At 32.9% G+C, this 18,099-nt stretch overlaps 1 long non-coding RNA gene across 1 annotated transcript; it reads left to right on the forward strand.

Annotated features, from left to right (window-relative positions):
* Positions 1-626: 626 nt before the first annotated feature.
* Positions 627-2,621, forward strand: LOC139519974 (uncharacterized). The gene is made up of 2 exons (XR_011663775.1): positions 627-953; positions 2,269-2,621. It is a non-coding gene; the product is annotated as an uncharacterized lncRNA (long non-coding RNA).
* The last annotated feature ends 15,478 nt before the right edge of the window (positions 2,622-18,099 follow it).

Below are 18,099 nucleotides of genomic sequence, written 5' to 3' on the forward strand. Positions count from 1 at the left end.
ACACATATAGTACACAATTACGTAATGCGTGTTCATGCATCGCGTCACTGCTGCCCATATAAACTACTGTCACGGTATATATCAGTATATGGGACCGGTTATACAGGTCTGATTAATTTTCATAATTATTATACATGTAATGCATCTTGTTTATTTCTGCCAAAATTAACTTCCTTCTGAATAATTTTAATAAAAAAACGGAAAAATTATTCTAAGAAAATCCACTTTCTCCCTATAATTTATAAAAAAATATTTCCATGTTTTTTAAAGTCATTTGTAAACATTCATACTGTATGTATGATTTTTTTTTAAAGTAATTGTACAACTGTAAATTGAAGATACAGAATCATTGCAAGGCTAACTTGCATGCTTGTCTTCTCTTCTAGACTATACAAGAGTAAGAGCAAAATTTGATTATCTTATCATTATTATAATGTACTGTGTTACAGTTCTCAAAAAATCATCTTCCTTTTCCTGATTAAAAAAAGAAAAGGTGATTCTAAGAAAATTCATAATTTTTACCCAGTCCGGGTCCGGCATTTAGTCCGGGTCCGGCGTCCGGTCCGGGTCCGGGTTTCATACCAAAGTCCGGGTCCGGAGTCCGGTCCGGTCCGGGTTTCAGTACGTACCTAGTCTCGATCATCCAGCCGCTTTATTTTTCAAAGTAGAGCGTCTGGATGACAAGTGATATAAAAATGGTAATTTATGACATTCGGAATAGTATCGGCTTTTTTAGCTAGTTTTTAAAGATAATGTCCAAGACGAATAACCAAGAAGTTGGTTATTGACTTCGGAAGAAATTATATTACGATAATACTATTGAAAAGCCCGAGTGTACCGATTGTTGTTTAAAGCTATTTATATTTTGTTTGTGACGACATACAAGTCGTGGAAAACACCAGACAGCATGGCTTCCATGACCGCGAAGGAAAATAACAGCACATCAAACCTTGGTAAGATGATATAACACCACAAACTGTTACATAAATTTTAATGCAAACTGAAACAACGAGTAGTTATATATTCTTTCATGCATGTCCGTGCTACGTAAGCAAGTTAATAATCATACAATAAATGGCAATTTTTGTATTGACTGGGACCACTCGAACAGTCGTGTGTACGCTATAAATACATTTTGGGGTTGTTAACTTTAAAAATACTTGATGGAAAAGTAATATGACGCCGAAATATGAACTTCATCCAAGATAAGTTTGTTGTATTTATATGTAGTGTATAAAGGAGTTTGCATTTTGATATGTGTAAAAAAAAAAGGGGCGGAAGGAGAGATGCGCAATGTTGTACACATTTGAAGGAGGGAACGCAATTCAAAAACATAAGCAGACGAAAAACAAACAAAGTATATCTAGAAGATGCCACTGATTTTGTACATACACCAAACGGTCAAAATGATTTATGCTCGATTTTTTTTTTAAACAAATGCATTTAGCTTATACAAACATTTAAGAAGTGCGACACGTTGTTATGAAAAGTAATTTAAATATACTGTTAGTAAACAAAGTCTGGACTGGTCAACTTAAAAACGAAAAATATTTTTTTGCACTTTTAAGAGGCATTTTTTTCACACTAAAAAAAGTCCTTAAAAGAATACAAATGTTGTCAGTGAATATATACCAATTGGCTATCTAAACCTTGAAACAAAACCATGGCATGAGGAATACACTGTAAATTTGTTTTTGATGTAAAACAAGACAGTAAAACAATAGATGCAGCATCAATGAAAGGAGGTGTCAATGAGGCAGCAACCGGTGAACCCAATGACATACATTACCAAAAGTAGACATCAACATGATTAAGAGGACATCTTGTTGACTTAAACAAAAATTGAGAATAAAAGTACCAAAAGGTCAACATTATACAAGCAAGAACATGCGGTATGAATACCAATGAGACAACTATCCACCCCAAGTTCAAAGGAGGTGGATGAGAGCAAGTATAGGCAACTGCATGTATGGCCTTTAACAATGATAAAAATTCATGCATAATTTTGATAGAGAATACAGACAGGGAATGTGTCAAAGAGACATTAACCCGACAAGAGAGCAGGAAACAACCCAATGCCACCAATGGGTCGTGTCATCACCACAGCGAGATAATCTCGCATCCCGTAGCGGAATTCAGCTTGCACCAAGACATTTCTAAATGTATATTTCTATATGATTTATGTTTTTTCCAAACATTTTGTTTTTCATATATGCTATGCTGGTGACCAAAAATTAATATGATTTTAACATTTACTTTATTTTGTAGGCAAACCAATGATGATTTCGGGACACAGTTGTTATGTGTAAAATGTGAAGAATTAAAAAAAACTATATAAATATTCGAATTTTCATTGTATCATAAACAGCTTCAATTTTATAAGAAAAAAGATTCAAAGATTTTTTTTTAATTACTGCAGCAGCAATCATTATAAATAAATCACAGTATCAAAAATGTTGGGTTAACATTATTTTGACAGCAACCACAAAGCGAAAAAAGGTACACAGACATATATTAAGTAAATGAAACAAACATCAAGAAACACATTGTTGTCAGATATGTCGGAGAATTTTAAAGATTTGTATTAACAAATTAAAAATCATATAAACAATTTAACAGTTTTCATGTTTGCGTTGTATCTCATTGACATGTCTGGCCCTTCTCAGTTAACTATATGGTATGGAGTTTTCTTAATATTGGAGGCCGAGCAGTGATTCTATTTGCGAATATCTATGTCATTTGAACTCTGCTGGGTTGTTGCCTCATTAGCAATCTCCTTATTTTATATAAAGGTTCACATGTACAGGAGAATTCGAAGTTGTTGTTTTTGTGAAGCTGCCCTTTTATACAAAAGTCATGATGGATATTATAATAGTTTGTAGTAGGAGAATACACTTTTCAGTTATTTTTTGTATAAGTTATCATGCAGTATGGGATAAATCCCATTCCACCTTTTCAATGTGATTGATTCAAACATGCATTCAAAGAGTATTGGGTTTCATGAATGACTGGTTAACTTCTGTATTTCTTCATAGACACGGAGACTGGCAAAGTGGTATTGTGTGAAGGTTGGTCCCCAAATGTTTTCTTCCCAAAAGGATTACGCGATATAGATTATTGGTGAAACATTCAGACTATTCTGTCGTTAGCAATTTTAAGATCAGTTATTTTTGTAAATACAAATTGAGTTGACTCATTGTGTGATCTCACTGATCTGCCAGTGATAAGTTGTTAAACAGGGTTTTTAAATTTTACATTGTAATCTTAGAGTTGTTTTTCTTTCCATAAACGTAACTTGATGTGTGCTTTTCGAGTAAGGTCAGTGCGTCAGATATTTGAAAGATTATTATAAAATGGAAAGCATAAATTATAACAAGAATTTACAGAAATAAGAATGAGACAAAACTAAGAAAAATGGATAAAAATTAAAATTAAGGAATACAGACTAACGTGGCTACAATATACCGACTGTTGGTTGCTTAACGTCAAGTGGCAAATATTTCATGCATGTTCAGGACGATGTGATACAATATAAAGAATAGAGAATATATATAGTGGTGTGCTATAATATGAAAATAGAGAAAAATGGTAGTTTATAGTATGAAGATAAGAGAATATTAAACGTGGTGTGTTAAAATATAAAAATAGATCTTCAAGTTGGGTTGCTTGGTTATCGTCTTGTGGTAAATAATGGTAATGTTCAGGACGAAAAAAAAATAACAATAATTATAAAGATGAGGTCCTAAATTATAGCCCGTTGGGGATACATGTTCGAGAAATTATAACTCGCCAGAAAATTAAGGTATATTGGATTATGTACAACGGTCCACCTACAGATCCCTCTCTTAGCGCACAGAGAGCGTGGTATCCTCTATACACGACCAGTGGCGGATCCAGAACTTGTTATAAGGAGGGCACTATACAGTCATGCTACAGTGTTTCCTTATATGATATAATCAACCAAATTTTTCCCACGAAAAAAAATCATGTCTTTAATTTTTTTTTACATGTGACAAAAATTCAGAAAAAAAGATCGCCGCTAATTACAGTATTTTTTATCGTTCTTTTAAGATTGCCCATCTGCAAGTTGGGCAACAGGATCAGCTACAAGAATGTCAGTTTTAATAGATATACATGTAACGTTACACTGTTTACTGATCTTTACTGTTGTTATTATTTTTTTTAAAAATATAATGGGGTTAACGGAAGTGCTATTTATAGATATGTTCTATATTTAATTATTTGTTACGCCCCCTATAAATTTCTGACCAGTCCGGTTAATCACCCCAGACGCTATATATATATGCGTCTGGGTTATCGAGACTAGTACGTACCCTGTGTCAGTATCTATCTTCCTGTACCTTTCTTTCCGTACAATGTGAACAATTTAAAGAGAAATTAAACAATTTCGAGGCAAGGTTCACTCAATTCGTCATTTTGACATGCATTTTGACTTATTTCTCCGTTAATATAGAACGGTTGTAGAAAATATTGCATATCACAATAGAAAATAGTTGTTTATATATATATATTCTTCGATATCATTAAAAAAATAAGAAAATAAGGAGAAACCTAGCTTTCTTTTGTCTATTGATGTTCCGTCATTGTGCCGGATGTTAGATACCATCGAGTCCGATCAAATTCTGCCGGTGTGGTTTAGACACAGTGAATTATATCTCTATCCCCAAGCTCTGCCTCCAAAATATCAAGTTTTGACTTAACACTTTGAATATTAATGCAAGTAAATGTGATCAAATCGCGCAGATCTACATTCGAAACTGAATCATTTAGGCTAAAATCATTTGCAAATGATGGCCCAGGATTTGTTTCAATATCACCAGAAAGCAATATAATAAAAACTACAAGAAATATCAAATAACAAATAAGCTCAGTTTTTACAAAAAGGCCTCTTGATATGTCTTTACACACTTTGGTAGTTAATCGTGTACTTGAAAATGGTGTTATGGGAAGTTGATCTAATTAAAAAATAACAGTATATGATAGAGCAATTGTGATACCTAAATAACCATATCGAAGCATAAGTAATACAGGGGCATAGCTAGAACGAAACGATGTGAAAAAAATTTGGGACCCTATTATGCAGAATTTTTTTTTTTTCGGTTTTCGGTCATAGAACGGTTAAAAGAGGAGCTATATGTAGATAAAAATTTATGAATGTAAAACTATTAATAAATCTTCTGAATATAGTAATACATAAACAAAACATATTTGTGATACATAATTTACTCAAAATTGTCCAAAAATCTGCTCTTCGGGTCTGGGCAGAAACAAACTTCTCTAATACTTTGTCAACATTCACACTGAAATCCCGATGAATATGCAGTAATGCTATGTAACTTTCGTTGTTCATTGTTGATCGTACATTTGTTTTCAATTACATACGTAGTACCGTGACTGATAAATCTCAGGGCCATCATGGCATGGTAGCACTCGCGAGATGTTATAAACCAGCGTACGTGTTTGGCATCGAGCGACCTCCCCATTGAATTCTTCAAAATTACATGCTAGGTCAGTTTCGTATGTTTCAATATTGAGATTTGTTCGTTTGTGATATTTCCTACAATACGATGAAGCAGATACAGCACAAAGAAGCGATTTTCTGATACCTTGACGCGACTCCACTCTCCAGTTGCCTTATCATATGGTCTATGAACGCAAAAAATAATGAGACTTTCCAATACTGTTTTGGCGTGGTTGCAGGGTGATTGGCTCCGGTAGTCTGTCAACCACATCGCCTCGGCATATTTTCAACGATATCGAAGGGATCTGATAATTATAATGCCGATTGGTACATCTCATTCCAAACTGATGAACGATACACTGTAAAATGTGCTCCAAAACTACATATCTTAGACTGAGTATTACAAATTCAAAAGTAAAAATCTTGTAAAAGATACAAGTAACATTCCGATTTTGTCATAATCTCCAAAAATTTTTTTATTTTGAAACCATATATGTCGTTATTTAATGATATTTCATCAATTAAAAAAATTGACAACATAGGTGTTTCCTTTAACATTCAAATTGACAATCTATAAATTTTTATTTTGCCATTTCTTTTTTTGCATGCCGAATCAATGTGTACGCAACTTTGGAGCTACGATCTTTTTCTGAATGAACAGCTTCATCAACACTTGTAACTAGGTTGTCAAACTAATATCCGGGATAGACGGAAAAGACACCAACAGTCTCCGATCCGATTGACCAAATCATCTCTCTCTCTTCTGATTTTTTTTTTTTTTTTTTTTTTTTTTTTTTGTGAAAACGACGTGGATGCACGTGCTGTCGTGCCTCCGGGTAGCTACGCCCCTGTAATACAAGAACAACAGTATTCATGTCAATACATTTTTTATGATGAAGTCGAGTTGACCTCGTATAATTTAACCCCACCCTTATTCTATAAGTAGTTATATCAGTAGACATATAATACTGCTGTTGTTTTTTTATTTGGTCGGGTTGTTGTCTCTTTGACACATTCCCCATTTCCATTCTCAATTTTAAAGTTATAAAAAAATGACGGTATAGAGTACAAGGGTGGGGCTTTAACAATATAATAAACAATTTCAAACAGACATAAAGCATGGCAAACCACAGAACAGGCATATAAAACAAAATAAAATAAATAGAACAAGATAAACATATATACACAAATTTTGTTTAGTTGTTGGTTAAGGCCTTCCAATGTGACTTAAGTTTACTTATAAAGATCCAACTTAGTATAGGATCTTTCCATATGTTTTCAGTTTATGTACTGGACAACAACAAAAAAAAATTTAAAAAAAAAATCTTTTTGAATGAGTATGGACAAGGTATTAAATGCAAATGTTTCTATGATAAAATGGAAAAGAAAAAGCAAACAAACAATCAATACCCCCTCCCAAAAAAAAACCCAAAAAAAAACCAAACAAACAAATAAATAAAACAAATAAAAAAAAACAAAAAAACAAACAGGAAAAAAAAAAAACCCCAAAAAAACCCTTAATATAGTTAATAAATTAGCACCTGTCTGTTTTCATGATTTATAAAATGTAAAAGATTGTAAATATTCTTTTAGATATAATAATATACTGGATATAAGACATGTAAAAACTACACAGTCAGTTGGTAAGAAAAGTTTTAAATTTGCAGCTGCTACTCTGTGGAACAGGGAACAGCCTATCTGACCTTTTCAGGACTGAAAACAGTTTTTCTCAATTTAAGAGCCTTAATTATAATACCGTCTTGGAATGGTTCAAAATGCTGTTGTTCTGCAAACTAGAAAACTAATTGATACTGATGAAAAAAATCCTTATTTTCTAGTGTCTAACCTTTGCACCTAAAAATCACCCCCAAAAAAACCAACAGAAGTTAGCGTATCGTTTTGATACGGCTTTTGAAAGGTTAAACTTGTGTTTTGAACTTGAACAGATTTTACAATACTGTATTTAGGCTGCATGGTTCATTAGACAAAATACCTCACGGCTATTTATTGGGCACTATGATTTGGCGGGATAGTTCTTTTGTTCTAATTTGTGAACACTTTATCACTGATAAAGTGAAGGAATTCATTTCGCATAAATAGTTACACTAAACAGGCTGTTCACTTAAGTTAAATATCACTTTGGTTGGAAAGTCTCTTGCATAAGGTAGGTTTTATTCTTTCTTTAATGATAACATAATTAATGGAAAAGTAATAAAAGTGTTGCACACTGAATGAATGTCAAGTTTATTATATTTATTTATTATAAAAAGACAATCCAGAAAGAAGATTTAATATTCAAATTTCATAATTCAGTATTCTGCTTTGAATTTGTTACACTATTATATTTTCTCTGTCGAGTCTACTCGACCCGCACGGCATGCATGTCAGTTTTTTTGTTGTGTAAATCGATTTGAAATAACAAGTGATATTGTTGGATTTTTTCAAAACTTTCTGTACCCTTTTTTATTGGGAAAATATGCGTAATTTTCATCAAATTGGGAACTTTAAAATAAACCATGAATTTGACTGAAACTTCAATTTACAGACCCCATTTCAAGAGTCAAACCCTGCTTTGAAATAAGACCCCTTTTTGTCAGTGATGATTCATAAATAAACCCTCAAATCTGCACATATTGTAATTTTAGGCATGAACAAGTATAAATGAGTGTTTTTCAGTTTGAATTCATGCAATTACTACTGAAACTGCACTGTTTGGGAAAAAAGTTGTCTTATGGGGAATAATTGTAAGCCATCTTTTTCAAATTGGGATTCTTCTCCAGGGGAAAAAGCCTCTATTCTCCATTAATTGAAGGCAAACAATATCACTGATAACATGCCATAGAAATAAATAGAAATAAAAAAAAGCAGGTCTAGTATAAAGTATCATGTAGTATAAACCATATTCAATGCTTTACAGGATTGTATAGTTGGAGTCTATCATTTTTGTTGTACTGACAACTATATTAATCATTTCAGGTTGGGAACAACCCCTCAAATGAGGGGTAACCTATCAATGTAATGACTATCCCTATTGTGAGCCTGAGGGGTACACTTCAAGTCATATTCAATTTTTTTGTAATAACCACTTAGTACACAATCACATATTTATATTATTTGAAGAAACTTTACCCAAAGAACCTGGGCCCCCCTTTCTTTGGAAAAAAGTGGTTGATTATATAGGGAATCACTGAAGCAAGACTGGGGCAGGGCCCCCCTTAGAACAGTCAGTGTCCTCCTTATGAAAAGTTCTGGATCCGCCACTGAGAACTCTACATCTATCTGGTATTATATGGTCAAAATATGTCCAAAAATAAATTAATTTTCCCCTTTTAAGTTAAAAAATCAAAGTTTTTCTACAACAGTAAAATGTCACCCCATTGACTGATGGACAGTCTCTAATTTAAGGGATATCTGTATATACATTTGTGTAGGTCCTGCCAAAAAATGAATGATACAACAAAATCATATTGTATGGTCCCTATGGAAATGTGCTACATGCACAATATGTGAGGTAAGCTAAGAATTGTTTTGAATTAATGAACTTGGTATGTTTTTTTCCATATGCTCTCTCTGTCTAAAAATGTCGAGCAAGCTATATAGTTATGAAATTATAAATCTAACCTAATGAAAAGGAACAAATTACTAAAAGGTCAAAACAGGTAATCAACAAAAATAACTTTTCAGGAGAACTAGATAAGTTTATTTTACATGTATGACTTCATGAGAGAAAGTTTTAAACATGTTCCTTGTTAAATGTGGTGCAATGAAAGACCAAGTGTATTTCATCTTTTACCTCACTTAATTCACACTGGGAAATAAAAAAAGAATGAAATTTCAGCATGAAAATTTCAAAGAATTAAATTAGTTTATCAATAAACCAATAAATTAAAAATCCTTGCCTTATCAAAACTCAATTATTTTATATTTCACAAAAGTTAATACTTTCCTGAAAGAAATTCTTTTTTTCTGATAATATAAACCACCTGAATTTCAATAATTAAGTTAACTTATTTACACAGCTGGAGTTTCTGTGTAGAAAAAAATACTTTTTTTTTATAAAAAAAACCCGCATCTTCAAATTTATAAAACCAAAATTTTAATGCAAAATGTTTAAAGTGCTTCATGGAAGACCACAATTTGGCACTATATTAAGCACTGACGCCTCCGAATAATTTGGAAGATTTTCCAATGTCTTGATGACAATATAACATGGATGAGAGAGAATCCCAATGATGGCAGTGCAATGCATTGCAGTGGTAACGCAATGATACTATTATATTTGTTAACTTTTTAGCTCACCTGGCCTAAACTTTTACAAAAATCTTCTCTGAAACTTTTAGGCCAAATTTAACCAAACTTGGCCACAATCATCATTGGAGTATCTAGTTTAAAAAATGTGTGCTGTGACCTGGCCAACAAAACAAGATGGCCGCCATGGCTAAAAATAAAACATAGGGGTAAAATGTAGATTTTGGCTTATAACTCTGAAACCAAAGCATTAAGAGCAAATCTGACAGTAACAAAAACTGAAATAGTTTATCAAGTCAAGATCTATCTGCTCTGAAATTTTCAGAAGAATCGGACAACCGGTTGTTGGGTTGCTGCCCCTGAATTGTCAATTTTAAGGAAATTTTGCAATTTTTGGTTATCTTGGATATTATTATAGATAGAGATAAACTGTAAACTGCAATAATGTTCAGCAAAGTAAGATCTACAAATAAATTGACATGACCAAAATGGTCAGTTGACCCCTTAAGGAGTTATTGCCCTTTATAGTCATTTTTTATCAATTGTTGGTAAATTTTTGTAATCTTTACAAAATTCTTCTCCTGAAACTACTGGGCCAAATGTTTATTAAGTCAAAATTTATCTGTCCTGAAATTTCCAGACTGCCCGTACAGAAATTGCTAACAAAAGCACATAAGTTTCACATGTGAAGCACATGAGATGCAAGTAAGAATTATATGCAAATCAGGTTGCTCGTATGTGCAGTTTGGTAGTTCATATGTGCCCACAAAAATCTAACATAATGCTCACATGTGCAATTCAAACCTCAGGTGAGCTTTTATCATCCATGTTAGTTTTGTTAGTTTTGTACCTTGAAAAGTTTTTCCATTCTTCTAACCATTTAAAACTAACCTACATCATTGCTCATATGAGCTTTTTCAAAATGACATGCTCAGTCATGTACTTCCTGTAAATTCAAATTCATGAAAAGCATGCAATAATTGAAGGAGATGGATATGAAAAATATTAAGTCCTACATTGTGCTATTTGAAGAAAATAACATTGTTGAAATCTGATAAAACCAGTGTGGCTGTGGTTAATTATTTGTAAGTTATATCATTTCTATTTCATTATGTTCATTTTTGTGTCAGATTTTGAAATATATTACAATTTTAAGTCCTTTATGGGAATATTATATATGCAGGTTGCTTCAAAATTAGTACTACATGTATGAAGACCAAATGATATGAAAATCATAATTAACTGACAATAATTAAATAATAACTCTTTTAACATGATGTATCAGTTATTTTATTTTCAACTGAATTATATATTTAAGATTTTCATTTAAATTTGAAAACTATTCCTATTTTGAAGCAGCCATTTTGTTTTGGTCAACTATAATATTCATGTGTGCAACTGCTCATATGAGCAATCTAATAAAATGCGCATGTGAAACAAAAGCTCATATGAGCAGTTGCACGTAAGGTTTTTAACATGCAAATTAGGTTAGTTTCATATGTGCAATTTTTTTGCTCACAAAATGCTCACCTAATTTGCATGTTAAAAAACTCGTGTGCAATCATGTTAGTTTCTAACGTGAGCATCATATGTGCAACTTATGTGCAACATGTTAGCACTTTTTGGTAAGGGTAATTGGACAACCGGTTGTTCGGTTGCTGCCCCATAATTGGTAATTTTTAAAGAAATTTTGCTGTTTTTGGTTATCTTCAATATTATTATATATAGAGATAAACTAAACATCAATTATGTTCCTCAAAGTAATATCTACAAATAAGTCAACATAACAAATTGGTCAGTTGACCCCTTAAGGAGTTATTGCCCTTTACAGTCTATTTTAAACAATTTTTTAAATTTTTTAAAATTTTTTTGTAAATTTTAACAAAATATTATCCTCTGTAACTAATTGGCCAAGTTCATTATAGATAGAGATTATTTTAAGTAGCAAGAATGTTCAGTATCTACAAACACATCACCATCACCAAAACACAATTTTGTCATTTATCCATCTGTGTCTTTTGTTTAATATGCACATAGACCAAGGTGAGCGACACAGGCTCTTAAGAGCCTTTAGTTTTGTGCACCACCTACAATAGTAGTGGTTCATTATGTTTCCTGGTCTGTGCATCCATTTTGTACTTCTGTTCCTTCATTCATCCGTTCATCTTTCCGTTCGTTCACCAGTCTGTTTGTTCTTCCGTCCATCTGTCTCGCTTCAGGTTAAAGTTTTTGGTCAAGGTAGTTTTTGATGAAGTTGGAAGTCCAATCAACTTGAAACTTAGTACACATGTTCCCTTTGATATTATATTTAATGCAAAATTAAAGTTTTGACCCCAATTTCACAGTCCACTGAACATGGAAAATGATAGTACAAATCCATGAATTTTGGACACATTCTTGTTTAGCCCTGCCTGCGACTTTTGTTGCAGAAAGCTCTACAAAGTGATAGTGATCGATCCAGCGGCAGCATTAACTGACTTCTTAAAAGCTTTATATTTTAGAAGGCTTGGATGCTTCTTACTTTGTATATGGATGCCTTATGTTACGAGGTTTCTGTCCGTCACATGTCCAATGTCCTTGACCTAATGTTTATTGTTCAGTGACTACTGGAATAAAAAGTTAAGATTTTTGTAATGTTAGATTTTCTCTTATTATAAGTAATAGGATAACTATATTTGGTATGTGAGTACCTTGCAAGGTCCTCATGCTCGTCAGACAGTTTTCACATGACCTTGACCTCATTTCATCGATCAGTGAACAAGGTGAAGTTTTGATGGTTAAGTCCACATCTCTGATACTATAAGCAATAGGTGTTGAATTTAATATATTAAATGTATGAAAGGACTGTAAGGTGTATATGTCCAACTGGCAGGTAACATCTGACCTTGACCTCATTTTCATGATTCAGTTTCTTATACTGTTTGCAATAGGTCTACTTCATTTGGTGTATTGAATAATTGTAAGGTGTACATGTCTTGCTGGCAGGTGTCATATGTCCTTGACCTCATTTTCATGGTTCAGTGGTCAAAGTTAAGTTTTTGAGTTTTAGTCTTTTTTTTTTAATACTATATGCAATGGTCAACTATATTTGGTGTATGAAAATATTTTATGACCTATATGTCAGCCGCACAGGTTTTATTTGACCTTGACCTCATGTTCACAGTCCATTGCTCATTGTTAAGTTTTTGCGTTTTGATCTGTTTTTCTTGAACTGCATGTATAAGCAATAGGTCAACTATATTTGTTGTATGGAAGAATTGTTAGCTGTACGTCATGTCTGTCTGGCATGGTTCATCTGACCTTGATCTCATTTTTCATGGTTCATTGGTCAAGTTTAGTTTTCTTGATTAATGTTAAGTTTATGTAACAGTTGTAATAAAGCTTTATATTTAAGACCATCAACATAATATCAATGATTAGTAAAGAAGGCCTGACATTTCAGCATGTGCACTCTTGTTAATCTTTTAAAAGTTTTTTTTCTCTCCAAACTTTAATTTATATTTTTTAGTATCATTACACAGTTAAAAAGCCTGGAATTTGATAAGCAAGTGTTTGTGGTAATTGAAATAGCACTTCAATCCAACTGAACAATGTACTTAATCTATTAAAAATAATTTGTATGATTGTCAATGAGACAAACTTTCACCAGAGACCACAGAGCAATGTAGCACCATCTTACGGTGTTTATATATCTCAACTTGTACGATTCGCTCGTGTATGTAACAATGTTTTAGATTTTAACTAGAGAAATTTATGTATTACTGAAAAATTATTACACCAGGGTTTTCGATATCACAAACTAGTCAAAACATTTACTAAATTTTATCATCGGTATAAAGACATCATTCGTAAATATAGCTCAACATGCAGACTTCTAATACGTTCAGGTATTTCACATCCAATTTTTTATGGTAATATTCTTTATAAAGCACAAAGGTGTCAGTATTCACCTCAGAAACTTACAAAACCTTTGAATAGACTTATTAAGAAGGGATATAATTACGATACTGTTGTCAAGTCATTAAAGATTGCATATTTTGGCGTTAATATTGAGTCACTGATAAGGTCTTTGCATCGGAACTAAACACATTTATTCTAAAAACAGTTGTTGGCATGACACGGGTTATGTTCTTCTCATATATGTTATGATGGTATGATACTAAACCCCTAACGGGAAGGATTGTGCCTGATGTTCATATGATGAAATCATAATCTTTCAGTCAGTTTAATTGAAGTCTGGAGCTGGCATGTCAGTTAACTGCTAGTAGTCTGTTGTTATTTATGTATTATTGTCATTTTGTTTATTTTCTTTGGTTACATCTTCTGACATCAGACTCGGATTTCCCTTGAACTGAATTTTAATGTGCGTATTGTTATGCGTTTACTTTACTACATTGGTTAGAGGTATAGGGGGAGGGTTGAGATCTCACAAACATGTTTAACCCCGCCGCATTTTTGCGCCTGTCCCAAGTCAGGAGCCTCTGGCCTTTGTTAGTCTTGTATTATTTTAATTTTAGTTTCTTGTGTACAATTTGGAAATTAGTATGGCGTTCATTATCACTGGACTAGTATATATTTGTTTAGGGGCCAGCTAAAGGACGCCTCCGGGTGCGGGAATTTCTCGCTACATTGAAGACCTGTTGGTGACCCACTGCTGTTGTTTTTTATTTGGTCGGGTTGTTGTCTCTTTGACACATTCCCCATTTCCATTCTCAATTTTACATAAAGATTTGATTGTTATTAAATTTTTCTGCCCCCTCCCTTTGGTTGACTGGAGACTAGAATTATCAGGTCATCATAGGACTTTTTCAAACTGGAAGTAAAACCCTTGACAGAATGGGGCATTCATATCACTGTGCATGCAGGGTCTGAACTTTCATTGGCTTGTGATGATCAGAAGGTTTATTGAAATACCACATCCTCCAGACATATTGTCATTACGCAGGCTGTCTTATAGTTGTTAATTTCTGTGTCATTTGGTCTCTTGTGGAGAGTTGTCTCATCATACCCGCATCTGTTTATTTTTATACACCCATTTAAGGGACATATTATGGTATAATAACAATAACTCCAAAATGCTTTAACCAATTTGCATTAAAACTTTGAATTATTTTAAAAATCTATTGATGCAATCTCCCTTTCAATTTTTATAAATTTTAAATTTAGTGTTAAGTCCAGAGATTTTTTTCATAAAAAATTGGGGATTTTCCTGTTTTTCAGACAATAACTCAAGTGCTTTGAGCAGTTTTCATGATACTTTGGTGACGGGTCTCTACCTATTAAATTAAACCTTCTTTAATTCTTTTTAACCGGATGTTTGTGACAAAAATGGTCGGTTATTGATTTGGGGATGTAAGGCGGGCGGGTGGGCGGCAATCAAATGTTGTCCGTGCATTAACTCATGAACCGTTCAACCAAAGCTTTTAAAATTTTAATATGTTGTTACTGACAACTAAATGAAGGTCAAGTTCAATAATTGCGATTTTGACTTTTACCGTTCAGGAGTTATGGTTCTTGAAAGATTGAAAAATGGAGTTTCCAGTCGTGTCCGTGCATTTACGCATGAACTGTTCTACCTAAGCTTCCCAAATTTTAATATGTTGTTGCTGATGACAAAATGGAGGTCAAGTTCAATAATGTCGATTTTGACTTTTACCGTTCAGGAGTTATGGTTCTTGAAAGATTGAAAAATGGAGTTTCCAGTCGTGTCCGTGCATTTACGCATGAACTGTTCTACCTAAGCTTCCCAAATTTTAATATGTTGTTACTGATGACAAAATAGAGGTCAAGTTCAATAATGTCGATTTTGACTTTTACCGTTCAGGAGTTATGGTTCTTGAAAGATTGAAAAATGGTGTTTCCAGTCGTGTCTGTGCATTTACGCATGAACTGTTTTACCAAAGCTTCCCAAATTTTAATATGTTGTTACTGATGACAAAATAGAGGTCAAGTTCAATAATGGCGATTTTGACTTTTACTGTTCAGGGGTTATGGTTCTTGAAAGATTGAAAAATGGTGTTTCCAGTCATGTTGTTGCATTTACTCATGAACCATTCAATCTAAGCTTTTCAAATTTTAAGATGTTGATACTGATGACAAAATGGAGGTCAAATTTGATATTGAAGATTTTCACTTTCACCATTCATCAGTAATAGTTCTTGTGATATTGCCAGGACACAAATAAATATTAATAAATCCGGTTTGCTGTCGTTGTGACAGACTCTTGTTTTATTTATAAATTTATAATATTGAGGACTTATGGAACTTTATTCTTTAAATAGCTCCAGCGTATCATGCACTCATGGCAGTCAGCTCTTAATTATCTAACCATTGACAATTTTGAAACCTTTTCTCTAATTTAGACTAACTGAATGAAGATTGTCAATTTGGATATCTTCCACATAACTTTGATTTAAGTATATTTTTATTTCAATTTACTAACTGTTGTCTCATAAATATAACTTTATATAAGAATAATTTTATTTTGTATTACAGATGGATGAGCCCAGATGAAAGTTCAGTCCTACACCTGAAGGAAGATGGTTTCATTTTAGTTGCCAGATAATGATGATGTACATGTAAGTATTTGCTTGTTACAATTGTATTTGAAACTATGTTAAAATTTGTTAGATAATAAAAAATAGTTTTCAAATTGGTTGGAGAAACAGCTTGAAAATTAGTTTTCAAATTGGTTGGAGAAACAGCTTGAAAATTAGTTTTCAAATTAGTTGGAGAAACAGCTTGAAAAATCATTACAAATTGGTCCTAAATTTCTTTTTCAAATTTATACTTGAATGAAATATATTTTATAATTTATATAAAATATATACAGTAATTCAATTCTTTATAGTTTACTTTATGTCTATAATCATGATAATATATGTTCTCATAATTTCTACTCATTATACCCCCGCTTTGAAAAAGGGGGGGTAAGGTAATACTGTTATACCTCTGTCTGTCCATCCATCCATCAGTCCGCCCAATGAATATTTTTCGTCACATTTTTCTCAGGAACTACAATACAAGGATTTTTGAATTTTTTTCTGGGTTTATATATATCGACTAATTTACCGTGTAATGCGTTTTCAGATTTACCACTCAGCAACTTCATAAAGTGTATCATTTTACATCTGATAGCAAAGTTGAAATTTCGTCACTTTTTTCGTAGGATTTACAATACAAGAATTTCTGAAAGTTTTATATTTTGTTTGATATTTTTGAACTTATTTTGTTTTTTTTCAGATTCCAGCACCAGGTAATTAATAATAATGTTTATCTATAACCTTTTATATGTTTTCATGTGTATGGTTGTTTTTTTCCTTTATATTCTATAGGTTACTTCAAATAATTAATATGGAGGTTGGTTTATCTATTTCGTTTTATATGTTTTCATGTGTATGGTTGTGTGGAAAGACCTATTGGTTATCTTCTGATTATTTTTTCTTTTTTAGCTTGAGCTTTTCTCATCACTTTGCGTCCAGAGTCGTTAACTTTTACAAAAATATTCTCCTGAAACTATTGTGCCAAATTAAACCAAACTTGGCTACTGTTGAATCATCATTGGGGTATCTAGTTGAATAAATGTGTGGCTTGACCCGGCCAACCAACCAAGATGGCCGCCATGGCTAAAAATAGAACATAGGGGTAAAATGTAGATTTTGGCTTTTAACTCTGAAACCAAAGCATTTAGAGCAAATCTGACAAGGGGTAAAATTGATAATCAAGTGTAAATCTATCTGCCCTGAAATTTTCAAATGAATTGGACAACCGTTTGTTGGGATGCTGCCCCTAAATTGGTAGTTTTAAGGAAATTTTGCAGTTTTTGGTTACTACCTTGAATATTATTATAGATAGAGATAAACTGTAAACAGCAATAATGTTCAGCAAAGTAAGATCTACGAATAAGTCAACATGACCCTGAAGGAGTTAGTGCCCTTTATAGACATTTTTGACCAATTTTTTGTAAATTTTTGTAATCTTTTACAAAAATCTTCTCCTGAAACTACTGGGCCAAACTTAACCAAACTTAGCCACCATCATTATTAGGGTATCTACTTTGAAAAAATGTGTCTGCTGACCTGGCCAACCAATCAAGATGGCCACCATGGCTATAAATAGAACATCGGGGTAAAATGTAGATTTTGACTTATAACTTTGAAACCAAAGCATTTAGAGCAAATCTGACAAACTGTTAAATTGTTTATCAAGTCAATATCTATCTGCGCTGAAATTCACAGCTGAATTTGGCAACTGGTTGTTGTGTTGCGCCCCTCCCCCCTCCACCCCCCCCCCCCCCCCCCCCCCCCCCCCCAATTGGTAATTTTAAGGAAATTTTGACGTTTTTGGTTATTATCTTGAATACTATTATA

The sequence above is a fragment of the Mytilus edulis genome, chromosome 4 (genome assembly GCF_963676685.1).
Source record: "Mytilus edulis chromosome 4, xbMytEdul2.2, whole genome shotgun sequence".
Classification (NCBI taxonomy): domain Eukaryota; kingdom Metazoa; phylum Mollusca; class Bivalvia; order Mytilida; family Mytilidae; genus Mytilus; species Mytilus edulis.